This window comes from Mya arenaria, chromosome 8 (genome assembly GCF_026914265.1).
Source record: "Mya arenaria isolate MELC-2E11 chromosome 8, ASM2691426v1".
Taxonomy (NCBI): domain Eukaryota; kingdom Metazoa; phylum Mollusca; class Bivalvia; order Myida; family Myidae; genus Mya; species Mya arenaria.
The window spans coordinates 45838752-45851929 of NC_069129.1; the positions used below are offsets into that span (position 1 = coordinate 45838752).

General features: G+C 34.2%; 1 long non-coding RNA gene across 2 annotated transcripts; it reads right to left on the bottom strand.

The window, feature by feature from the left end:
- Nucleotides 1-305: 305 nt before the first annotated feature.
- On the bottom strand, nucleotides 306-10643 carry LOC128242518 (uncharacterized). Of its 2 annotated transcripts, none has more exons than XR_008262626.1 (6): nucleotides 10453-10643; nucleotides 7993-8136; nucleotides 5784-5894; nucleotides 4680-4757; nucleotides 3576-3678; nucleotides 306-2680 (listed from the first exon to the last, which is right to left on the bottom strand). It is a non-coding gene; the product is annotated as an uncharacterized LOC128242518 (long non-coding RNA). The 2 variants fall into 2 exon arrangements; XR_008262627.1 differs by lacking the exon at nucleotides 10453-10643 and adding an exon at nucleotides 8864-8899.
- Nucleotides 10644-13178: the final 2535 nt, after the last annotated feature.

Below are 13178 nucleotides of genomic sequence, written 5' to 3' on the forward strand. Positions count from 1 at the left end.
AAATCTAGTCCATATAAACAGCCCCTTCAGATTCTTTGACGATTGCATTTCCATGGGAGATCACTGCGTATGATAAACATATAGTGTTGTTTAGCCACACTGTGGTTTCAATTATGTCAGGGGCGTAGCTACCCCTCTATTCATGTGAATTCATAAATGTGCTGGGGGGTTCAGGGGCGTGCCCCCTCAGAAAATTTTGAAAACCATGGTGCAATCTAGTGCATTCTGGGCGTTCCGCTGTGCATTATTTAGTACTGGAAAATAACCTATTTTAGATTCATATAGTCAAGTTCGCATACTGCAACTTTGGTTGATTTTTTTGTCAGAATCATGTGGATTCAGCCGCGTATTCACGTATAGGCGGCTACACGCCTGTATGATGTGCATATGAATGTATAATTTGGTTTAAATGATGCATCCTTAATGTAACACCTCCTTGCTGCTACACCAATAGAAACTTCATGGGATGTTAATAGTAAAAGAACTAGCACTGACGTTCCCATTTTTGTCTGAGTCATTTAAATAATAGATAACAAATTACAAGATAAACAAATTTGTTTTGACTTCTTTAATGAATTATATAAAAACATTGTACAAAGATATCATGACACTTTTAAACAATAAGTATGGTTGTCAATTAAACAGTATGCTAGCTTTAAAGATTTAGGCAAACCATTGGAATTTTACAGCGGTCTTAAAAGGTGTATTTAAAGCTGCAATCTCACCGATTGATCGTTTTGACTACTGGTACTCTTTTATTGTTTGTCTATAAATGGAGTATTTTTTGCAGAAATGTCTAGACCCAATTTGAAGTGATATAAGACTGCTGAAAAAAGATCATATTGCAGTTCATCATATTTATGTTAAAAAAAATGATGTTTTATGACTAAAAGCATTACGAACAATGACTAAAAGCATTACAAACAATTTAATGTAAATGAACTTTTCGGCAGTTTTACCAAACATTTTTGATTGGTTCTATCGTGAATTATCTAATATGACTGAATTAAAGGAATGATAACCAAATCAGCCGATTTTGAGACAAGTTTGTGTCTAAACTGACAATCTGTAAGAGTGCAGCTTTAAGTGTTGATCTAAAGCTTCATATACACATTGTTATATTGTCAATAACTGTTTAAAAGGTCTCATGTACTAAATAAGATAATAATTTTCTTAATATCTAAAATTGATTAAAATAAATAAAGTACCATTATACCTATTGCTTAATAGTGCCGTTTCTCATCTGACAATACCATTCAAAGCCATCATTTCAACTATGAATTTATTTTTAACTTTCAACTTTTCTATAGCATATGCAACAAAATATACCAAAAATACAAGCCATGAACAATATGATTGTTCAACTTGCATTATCTTTGACCTTTTGATATGACCATTTTCCAGTTTTGTCTATTTGTAAGTTGTGCCCTGAAGAATAAAGTATGACTGTATGAATCAAAACCAAGCAATAAAAACACTAAAAATATGCCCCAATCCCTGTAATTTCTAATACAGTAGTAATCAAGCAATTAAACATTTAGAGCTGCACTCTCACAGATATACCGTTTCCACAACTTTTTTTGTCTTGGAATGAGCAAGTTTTGGCGTAATTATCTGCAAACCAATGATAAAAGATTGCTGACAAAAGATCAGATCGCAGATTTCATATTTCCGTTCGAAAATTAATGTTACTAACGGTTTAAGAAAAGTGCATAAAAACATCAATGTTTTAACTTAAATAGAAAAATCTGGGATTTAATTTTTCACAAAAATTGGATGGTTCCAATCCAAGACATAAAATGAAAAAGGTTGTCAAAACATCCAAAGTGTGAGAGTGCAGCTTTAACGTTTGAAAGTAACTCTGTTTGCCTCATGCCCCTAAACAGGGTTTAATTATATTATATGCCTAGTGGGCTTGTCCCTGTATATTTGATTGTATGATTGCAGTAATGGATACTGGTCTAATTATCTTCTGACAATTTTTCACCAATTTTAAAGAATGAGAAAACACATATTAAGCTCATATAACACTGTACAATTTAATCTCATTCATTAGGTTGAGAAAAATTCCCTAAAAATATTAATTGTGGAGACATATCTTATTTAAATACATACAGGAAATGGCAACATCATTTACCCTTTAGTATGAAAAAGGCAGTTTCCTGATAATTGAATAGCGGTTTTTTATTTAAGCATCTCAATTCATAGTATGTATCAAGTTTCAAAGGAAACCAAATCATTGTAACGATTGTTTTCAAAATAGATTCACACTCTTGATAAACTTCTTTTCCTAGTTTCAACTTTTGAGACTTTTTGATGAACCTGCACCTTCCCCCTCTTATGCTGTGGCTTCAAGCAATAAAGCTACCAGCTCAAGTTGCACAGCTGGTGAACAAGACTGCTGATAGTCGGCAAACTGCACACTTGATGCCATGATAAATCATGTCCATCGACTTCCAGAATGAAGAAATGACAGTAGCACAGAATTGATTTCAATTGGATCTCTCTGTACTTTCATCACCTTGTTGTAGTCAAAGACTATGTCTTAGTGTGCAGTGTGGGATCTTGAGAAGCTTTCTGCTCGTCTGATGAAGTAAGTTTGGCAGAGTGTGACACTCCTATCTACTCATATGGCTAGACACCTGTGATCTATGTCTTCTTGTGTGTGCCCAACCATCACCTGAAGAGAATTTAGAGGAAGTTAGTGCTTGATTACAAGACAATGTGACAAAACAAGGTCTTTCATTTATGCCACCAAGAACTAGTATTCCAAGTTTCATAACTCGTATGTTAACTCAAAGCAATTGAGCAGAAACTGTTTGGTAATTAATTTGAAGTCACTGCTTCCACTTATACTGCAAGTAATATCGAACGTGAACCGCCTGACCCAAATGCAATTCTAAATAATTTTTATGTGCAGAAACCTAAATCCTATTGACACAAAAGTAATCCAATTGTATGTCTTCACAAAACATTCTACAACAATATTTGTCAATTTAACTCAAAGATTGATTATTGTTTTTTAGTCAGACAAACACAGAGATGGCCCTATATCGCTCACTTGAATTGAGAAAGGATTCTAACTTAGTTATTGTTTGGACACTTACTGAATACTTTTGGTCTGACTTTATAATGCAGCTGGTGAAAATATTAAAAGTCCCTTAATAATGGGCTTACAAAAACATAAAAAAATGTATTTGTTTAAAAATTACAAAGGGCCATAACTCTTACAATATTTAAGTTTGTATTGAGCAGAATAAAAGGCTTTGCCTAAAATACAACCTTAAAACTATATTTACAAGTAAAACAAAAAAATCTACAAATATGTTTTTAGTATCTGGTTTTTGAGAGTGAATGATCAGAAGAAAACATCACACATTCACAATCATATTAAATAATAATTTAGTTTTTTAAAAATTATATTATATTATATTTCAAAAACACTGCAAAAGACAAGACACTTACGTTTCAATTTCTTGATTTAATACAGTGATGATTATCAATTCTTATGAAGGGAGATGGGTCTTACACTCTAACCAGTGCAACTTGCATGTTCTTAGTTGCTCAGTTATTACCTTTCTTAAAATTCTCCTCTTGATCTGAGCCACGCCAAAATGATGGGAGATGCTTTTGTTTTTCCATCAGAATGTATAGCACCTCTATGTTTCTGTTTGTCTCCTGAAATAGTAAAAGTTTATTAATAATAATAACAATAATAATAATCAGTGACTTTTATTGAAATTATTTTCACCGATTGTGCCTTGCACATTGGGGAACAAAGTTGACTTCTGAGGAGAAGATTTTTCCATTTAGACATATAGCAAAAAAATAGCTCCGCACCCTGGAGCAATGTTTTTTATGAATCAATATCCAGTGAAGAAAATTCATACAGGGTATTGAAACATATTTTGCTTCAAATGAAGACTTTTAACAAAGATAATTTAACTAGCTCTTCATCATATTAAATAAAAATTAACACAGTCTATGCCGCACACGGAGCCCCGCATTTGATCTTTTACCAAAGTTTGATTGAGAGTTTAGTTTCACATCGACAAGTCTTTACAGGTCTATTAAAGCTGCACTCTCACAGATTGAACATTTTGAAAAAGGTTATATTTTTTATCTTGGAATGAACCAATGTATGCGAAAATGATGACAAAAAAATGTCTTTGAATTCCCGTCAAACATGTCCGAACCAAATTCAAACTACGGATAATCACTGTCATTCACAATGAAATTCAGCACTTCTTGCCCAGTATATATACCCTTACTTTAAGCAGAAGGCAAATTAAAACAAACACATTTGTCCGAAATTTAATCAAACTTTAAATGGTAGTAGGATTGTCATTTGTTCACGTAATTTTCAAGAATCAGGAAGTGGGGAACATTATAAAGCCATTTAACGATACAAACAAGACGATTTTCTATTGAATGTACAATAGTAGTACCGGGGTAATATGCAAATAGTTATTATCTCAAGAAAAGGACATCAAGACCTGTTCATTTACCAGTAGCATCTGACAGTCAATAATGGTTCTGAGTTTAAAGAGCATAATTTCCATTTTATTGTTTGTTTAATCATTATATATTTAACACCAGTTGTGAAGAAGGAGTTATCATTATATAAGATTATATTATCTGGCAGTGGTTGAAAATGTAAAGTGAGACCAGTTTTTTACCTGTTATTGAACAAACTGTTATGTTGGCATGACTGTCCTCCTCAGCAATGCAAAGAACAGCAATGACTGGCTGGCACTCTGTAAAATGGCGATTAAAACATTTTGTCCAATTAAAACTGTCCCTTTCTAAACAATCCATCAGCAATATATATAAATGAGCTGCGCCATGTGGAAATGTATCTTGGGAAGTTTCCATTCCATGTAATGATGTCATGAAGATGAGCAGAAGACATTACTTACTATGCAGTAAAAGTTCTTACTTTAACAGTAAAGATATCTTTTTTTGAGAAAATTTATCAAAGTGAGCTCTTTTATGTCATGTTTCTAAGTCTTGTACACATCTATGTTACATATGTAAATAATAAACAGGAATAAAATGAGGAGTTGTGTACACACTTATTCCTCCTTATGTACTGTGTAACTCAAGAAAAACAATCCATAATTCTAGTAAATCTCTAGAATTCCCTTACTTTTCTCGCTGTACAAAAATGAATGAGGAGTTGCAAACAAGCAGGGCCATAAAACTTTTGCTATTTAAACTGTACCGCAACAGCAATTTAAAGACAGTGACACTCATTGATGGAATAGACACTTAGACAGCTACATTTTCTGAGAAATGGAGATCAGACTAAATTCTCCAGAGATAATTTATAGATTTATTTGAAATAAAGAACATGTTACAGTGTTTGTGTTAAACTTGTTACTTATCCCTGATTTAACAAAATCAGTACCTTCAAAATGGTGATAAAATAAAAACAAATATACCTTATTAACACTGTTTACTATCACATCTGTACCCCCCCCCCCCCCACCCCGTTCTTACATACTTAAGCGGCTGTTACCAAAGTAAAGAATGAAAGGTCCACAAGGCCAATTATAAACCATGAACCATGAGAATCCTGTTTACTAATTTGATTTTAAATCACCCAAAAGGCTTTCTACACATAATGGTTCTTTAATTTAAATCTAGTCTCCAAAGGTGTCACAGTTGTGATTTCATTGAAAGACTTGAGATACGTTATTTAAAAAAATGACGAAAGGAAAGCTTAAACGCAGAAGTCTGGCCGGGTATATGAGCCTGGAAATAACTAAGCAAAAGCTCACCATGCTGCTAAGGAGTCTTATATAATTCCCGGCCCCAGTTCAGCTGGAGATGTTGATTCCACAAGGCTGGAAAACCGGCCCGGTGCACCCAAGCTTCACCATCAGCAGTATCTGCAAGAGGAGGGTGTAAATCTGGGAAAACGCATTTATAATCAATTTGCAAAAGTTCTTATCCGTCATAAGTAGTGAACATGTATGTGGCTTATAGAACATCTGAAATTAAGTTTAATGAAGGAGACAAAGTTTGGTCTGGGATCTAAACCTGGATTTTGATGCTGAAATTGTAAGGGCCGAATTCAGAACATCCACTCTCACTCACACTCCAACCACATTCCCGTAAGGGACACTCAAATGATCACTTGAGTGGAATATGGGGAGTGACACTCAAGTGATCTGTTTGTATTCACACGCCTCGCTAACACTCCACTTCATCAAGCGAGCAATACAGTATATAATTATACACGTATGTTAACATGATCATATCGGATTATCTGTTTGACTATGGTGATGTTTACATTATACATTGTAAACATATGTTTATTTGAGATTTGAGTACCTTATTGTTAGTTATGGCAACAAACAAATGATAATAAGTGTTATTCTGAAACTGAAATTTACATTTTAAAACAATTGGTTAATAAAAATAAACGTTTTGTGTTGTAAATAACTGTTGCAAAATACGTTTAAATGCATGTTTTTTGTTGTCGTTGTTGTTGCTGTTTTAAATATATAGCCGTTTTCCATTGTATCACGTAATTCAAATATGTATTCATATATAATCTTGCTTATGTATTCTACATAAAGAGGTCTTGGGCGTTTGAAAATAATATATGGAAGTTGAAAAAATGGAAGTTGAAAAAATAGCAGATGGATAGAATTAGCGAATGAATCTACTTCTTATGGGGAAATAACACCTCGGAGTGAAAAACAACTCAAGAAATGTAGGGGAAAATGGATGAAGATGACGATAATAATAATAATAATAATAATAATAATAATGATGATGTTGATGATGATATGGTGGTGTTGGTGTTGGTGGTGCTGCTGCTGGTGGTGGTGCTGCTGCTGATGATGAAAATGATAATAATAATAATAATAATAATAATAGTAATAATAATCCAGCTGAAAGTAGGCTGGAAAATACATATCAATTCCCTTACCACGCTATGAAATGGCCTAGCGGCGTCAAGTTAGCGGCCTGGCAGCCTAGCCGCCTCATGTGACTAGCGGCCTAAAATTGTTTCCTATTCCAAAGCATTTTATATGCGTTCTTTTCTAAAACAATGATAAATTAAATGTCCTTTTCATAAATCGACATCCTTTAGCGAATATCAGCATTTCCCCCTTTTCATGGGCTGCTGGATTGAGTCTTGGGGATTTTTAGGGGCTAGACCACCAGGCCGCCAAGTTCACGCCCCAAGACCGCTCAAGCGTGATGTATTTTGCATAGGAAAACAATTATTTTAGGCATTGTTTTAGAAGAAAACTCATATAAAAATGCTCTGAAGTAGAAAACAATTTAAGGCCGCTAATGTACGACTAAAAACATTGATTTATCTTATTTTCCATTTAAACCATTGAACCTTGTAATAGATAACAAATTTAGGCCGCTAGTCCGCCAACCTCACGCCGCTAGGCCGCTAACTTCATGCCGCTAGGATGCTAACTTCACGTACCTTTAGCTGCCTGTCTTTGCAGCCATTGATGAATTGCAAACATCAACATTGCTGGGGGTTCAAGATCATTGCGAAACAAAACAAATATATGATAGGCGCATCCTTTTGAATTTGTTTTGTTTATAGATGGCCACGTTATTGAATGAACATGTACTTCAATGGATTATCCCGGTCTCTTAAATATTGTCTGGGAACGAGCATGTCCCTTATTTGTTCCAAATATTTGATATATTTCATCTTTTCTACTTGCCATGTACTTTTTTCACATACACTCATTCAATTCCTATTCACAACCAATCCTCGAGGGCGGTTCAAGTGGCCTAGCCGAGCACTCACAAATGTCCCACTCACACCTGTGAATTCGGATATACCTTTCACTCGAAAATATTTCGACCGTTATGTGATTACAGAGGATTAACTCATTGAGTGTGAGTGAGAGTGATTGTTCTGAATTCGGCCCTATGTTTTGTTCAAATGAAGTATAAACTTACATTGAGAACAGAGATATCTTGAAGTCCAGATTTATTGCTTACCTGAAGTTCGTAGGGCTACAATTGAGAGCTTTTCTGTAAATTGCAGGAACTGTCCCCATGAGCCTATTGTCTGTTAGGGGAATGGTGGCTTAGGTGATTGGTGGTACCACTCTGCATTTCTTATCCACACAAAACACAGTGTATCTGAAAATGACAGAGAATGGCCATGCACTTGTGAAAGCTATGCTAGAAATACGCCGTTATGAGTGTATCAGATGACATTTCCACACAGAAATTGTGAGGCCTCCAATACAGCAGTACTGACATCAATGACGAAAACATATATATCTGTCATGGAGCTATGCTGGTTCTGTGGCGTCAAAACCACTGCAACTGGGCAATTCACTAGAAACATCTTTTCAGAAAAAAGAAACAACCAATACTGGGTAGCCTTTGTCACCCAGTGAACACCCAGAGCATCTATTTACTTTGAGCATCTATTTACTTAGAAGTAGCCACATTAAGATCTCAAATTAACAAAAAAGTGTATCCGTAAGCTTTCAAATATTGAATGAAGTGCAACTTTAAGGGGGGCTGCGAGCAAATATTGTCAAGGGCAGAAATCTCACAGAAGTTTGAAAAAGATTATGCAAAGCTCTAGCTTGATGATTTTGGCCCAATTTCAAATTGTTACTCAGTAACACGGCGGCGTAAATTTAATCTAACATCAATATAGTTACACAGGAAAATAAGAAATAGCTTTAAACTCTCTAACATTCATGGCAGAGTGTCTGATGATGGTCCAGTATGCCAAAAGGACGGAGAATATGTGAAGCATGCACATCCACACCTTTACAACCCAACATTTGGTTATGGTTTCACAGTTATTCATTTACACAAACTCACAATCAATCAATCAATGCACACCCACCTGGAAAGGTACGACATCCTTTGGAAGAGATGAATCTCTCGTAATTTAATGCTTGTTTAGTATGTTTGATAGTTTAATTAAAGCACCGCTCTAATTTGATTCAATCATAGAAGTCTTTAGATAAAACAACCCTTCAAAATGATCACTAAAAAAACGTTTCTAGTTCTTTATTTTCTGCAACAAACAAATAAATGTTTTAATCAATTTTCTTTTTACAAGTTTGATTATCGTTTGATTATCGCGCAACAGTCAATCCACAGCAAAATCATCATTATCGATTATCATGTTAACATAACATCACAGGTGTAATATTTAAAGACGTACCGGCTGTCAAAACAAAGTGACACGTGATTCGCGAATTCCTAATACACATAATTATTTTGACATGTTTGAACAAAACGTCCGGTTTTGTAAGGTAAAATTACGTTGACAACTAACAAATTTTCTCGATTTTTTGTCCGGTATCCGGAATTCCGGTTTTGTAGGGATTTTTTTACATTGATAATAGAAGGGGAAACCGGGACTCTGATAAAATTCCAGTATCCCGAGCATTCCGGTTTTGTGGAGATCCAGTTTAGTGAGTTTCCACTGTACCATAACTAATAATTTTAGGCTGTTTTTTGTTGGTTTCGGATATAAAGTATGCAGAATATGGATCAATTGAGAAAAGAACAGAACACAATTTTGTTCGTTTTAAACAATTCAAACAAATAAAGTCAATGAAATAGGTCAAGAATGATCATTTATGTAAACGTAATTTTACTCAAAAATACATCGCGATCAGTCTTAAATTATTATTTATAAGTAAGCAAAATGTAAGAAAATAATTAACATATTTTGGTAGTATAACAAATCATTTCTAATTTAGCATGATATATATATATCTAATAACTATTGAGTAACATAAATTATTGGCTTGTTACTAGTGAGAATTTGAGTAATGTCTCCCAATTGGTGTCTTGGTTGCTGTGCCATATACATCCAGGTTCGAACAATACACTTAACGAGGTGCTATGTGTACTATTTATCACCTTGTTAAATGGTGGTTACCATATGAGCAATTGATTTCTTGACGGTTACGAATTGACTAACAAAATGGTTACGAAATAACCAAGATTCAGCAGTTACGAAATGGTAAGGTTACGAAATGACCAGATCCCAGTCAAATGCCCCTGGGGACATCCTAGGTTAGGCCCATTCCCCGTTTTCAGCGCAAAAAAAATAACACCGCATTCACTCAGCACTGCCGGTCCACCTGGAACGTAAAAACATGGCCTATTTCCCCTGCTATCCCCGGTATAAACAAGACCTGCCTGGGGGCCATGGTTGACTGGTGCATAACTGTGGCAGAATAAGGGAAATATTTTATTGTTGCATTTATTATCAAATATGAGAATTTAAGACACATGCAAAAAGCCACAATACGAATTGGTGATAGTGTTCGTTCTGTTCTGCTATTCAACGGTGATGAGAATGACTAATGACATGACATTGACAAACAAAATGTAAGGCATTTGTATCATTTCGTCTTTTATTTATTAAAATCTGAGATGTTAAGGGAGCAAATCCCTTTTTAGATTGAAACATACCAAATAATAATAAGCGACGATGTAGTGGTAAACCAAGTTTGCTAGAAATCAATCGAGTTTCTCCAAAATACAAGCAAAAATTACACCGGATGTTGATACTAGTGATTTAGTTTCGGATGAACAAAATCCGGATAAATCATTTGCTTTCCATCCAAAGGGTAGACGATTTATACTACTGTACAAAAGTCATAAAAATAAACGAAAAAAACGTTGAATATGTATTTTAAACACTTACCAAGTTACCATTCTCTTTCTGTAAGAGATGAACGCCATACTGCATAATTGCACGGAGATGGTACCACGGAGATACCCGGAAAATTTCCGTTATATTCCGGAAAGTTAAATTTCTGTATACTTGAAAATTTGGATGCTGGTGGTACACGAAATATCGAATTTCCTTATTTCTGTTTTTTATGGATTGAAACTTCGGGATAATATACAATAGGCTTTAAATAAAGTAAAACAAATAAAAAATGCTGAGTATATAGCTATTTTTGACCAAAATTATGATTTTTTCCCTGGTCGCCTTAATAGCTATTTTTATGGATACACAAATATACACACACAAAAGTTTAAGAATATTTTTTTTGATATTAAAAGATAATAAGATTTAAAACAATGAAATGATCTCGTAAATAAACATTCAAGCTTATCAACTTACTGTCAATGGACATTTTTATTGACATTTGATACATCAAATCTGGACTGAAAATATTAAGGAGACCAATTTTTGTCGCCTTAATCCAGCGGTCCCCATAATGCCTAGATTAATATATATATGGTCACCTTAATATCTGTAGTAGATATATATATATATCTACTGCAGATATTAAGGTGCCCATATATATATATTGATCTAGGCATTATGGGGACCGCTGGATTAAGGCGACAAAAATTGGTCTCCTTAATATTTTCAGTCCAGATTTGTTGTATCAAATATCAATAAAAATGTCCATTGACAGTAAGTTGATAAGCTTGAATGTTTATTTACGAGATTATATCATTGTTTTAAATCTTATTATCTTTTAATATTAAAAAAATATCCTTAAACTTTTGTGTGAGTATATTTGTGTATCCATAAAAATAGCTATTAAGGCGACCAGGGAAAAACTCATAATTTTGGTCAAAAATTGCTATATACTAAGCATTTTTTTTATTTGTTTTGCTTTATTTAAAGCCTATTGTACACTATCCCGAAGTTTCATTCCATAAAAAATCAGAAACAAGAAATTCGATAAATCGTGTACCATCAGCACCCAAATTTTCCAGTGTACAGAAATTTAACTTTCCGGAATATAACGGAAATGTTCGGGTATCTCCGTGGTACCATATCCGGGTAGTTATGCAGTATGGCGTACATCTCTAACGGAAATAGAATGGTAACTTGGTAAGTGTTTAAAATACATATTCATCGTTTTTTCGTTTATTTATATGACTTTTGGACAGTAGTATAAACAGTCCACCCTTCGGATGAATAGCAAATGAGTTTTCCGAATTTTGTCTATCCGAAACTAAATCACTAGAATCAACATCCGGTATAATTTTGTCTTGTATATTGGAGAAACTCGATTGATTTCTAGCGAACTTTTTATTATTTGGTAAGTTCCGATCTAAAAAGGGATTTGCTCCCTTAACATCTCAGATTTTAATAAATAAAAGACGAAAGGATACAAATGCCTTACATTTTGTTTGTCAATGTCATGTCATTATCATCACCTATGAATAGCAGAACAGAACGAACACTATCACCCATTCGTATTGTAGCTTTTGGCATGTGTCTTAAATTCTCATATTTGATAATAAATGCAACAATAAAATATTTCCCTTATTCTGCCACAGTTATGCACCAGTCAGTTGTAACCATGGCCCCCAGGTCATGTTTATACCGGGGATAGCAGGGGAAATGGGCCATGTTTTTACCTTCCAGGTGGACCGGCAGTGCTGAGTGAATGCGGTGTTATTGTTTTTGCGCCGAAAACGGGGAATGGGCCTCACCAAGGATGTCCCCAGGGGCTTTTGACGGGGATCTGGTCATTTCGTAACCTTACCATTTCGTAATGGCTAAATCTTGGTTATTTCGTAACCATTCTGTTAGTCAATTTGTAACCGTCAAGAAATCAATTGGTTATATGGTAACCACCATTTAACAAGGTGATAAATAGTACACTTAGCACCTCGTTAAGTGTATTGTTCGAACCTGTATGTATATGGCACAGCAACCAAGACACCAATTGGGAGACATCACTCAAATTCTCGCTAATAACAAGCCAATAATTTAAGTTACTCAATAGTAATATATATATCATGGTAAATTAGAAATGATTTGTTATACTACCTAAATATGTTAATTATTTTCTTACATTTTGCTTACTTATAAACAATAATTTAAGACTGATCGCGATGTATTTTTGAGTAAAATTACGTTTACATAAATGATCAAGGGTCATTCTTGACCTATTTCATTGACTATATTTGTTTGAATTGTTTAAAACGAACAAAATTTTGTTCTGTTCTTTTCTCAATTGATCCGTATTCCACTCTGCATACTTTATATCCGAAACCGACAAAAAAACAGCATCAAATTATTAATTTCCAATAACAAGATACGAAATTATACATATCGGCACATATTTAATACAATAAGCATATAAAAAGCGCATACTCTCATTCGGCAAACTCCATTTTACAATACTTCTATGCAATTTAAAAAAAAATGAAAGTCTAAA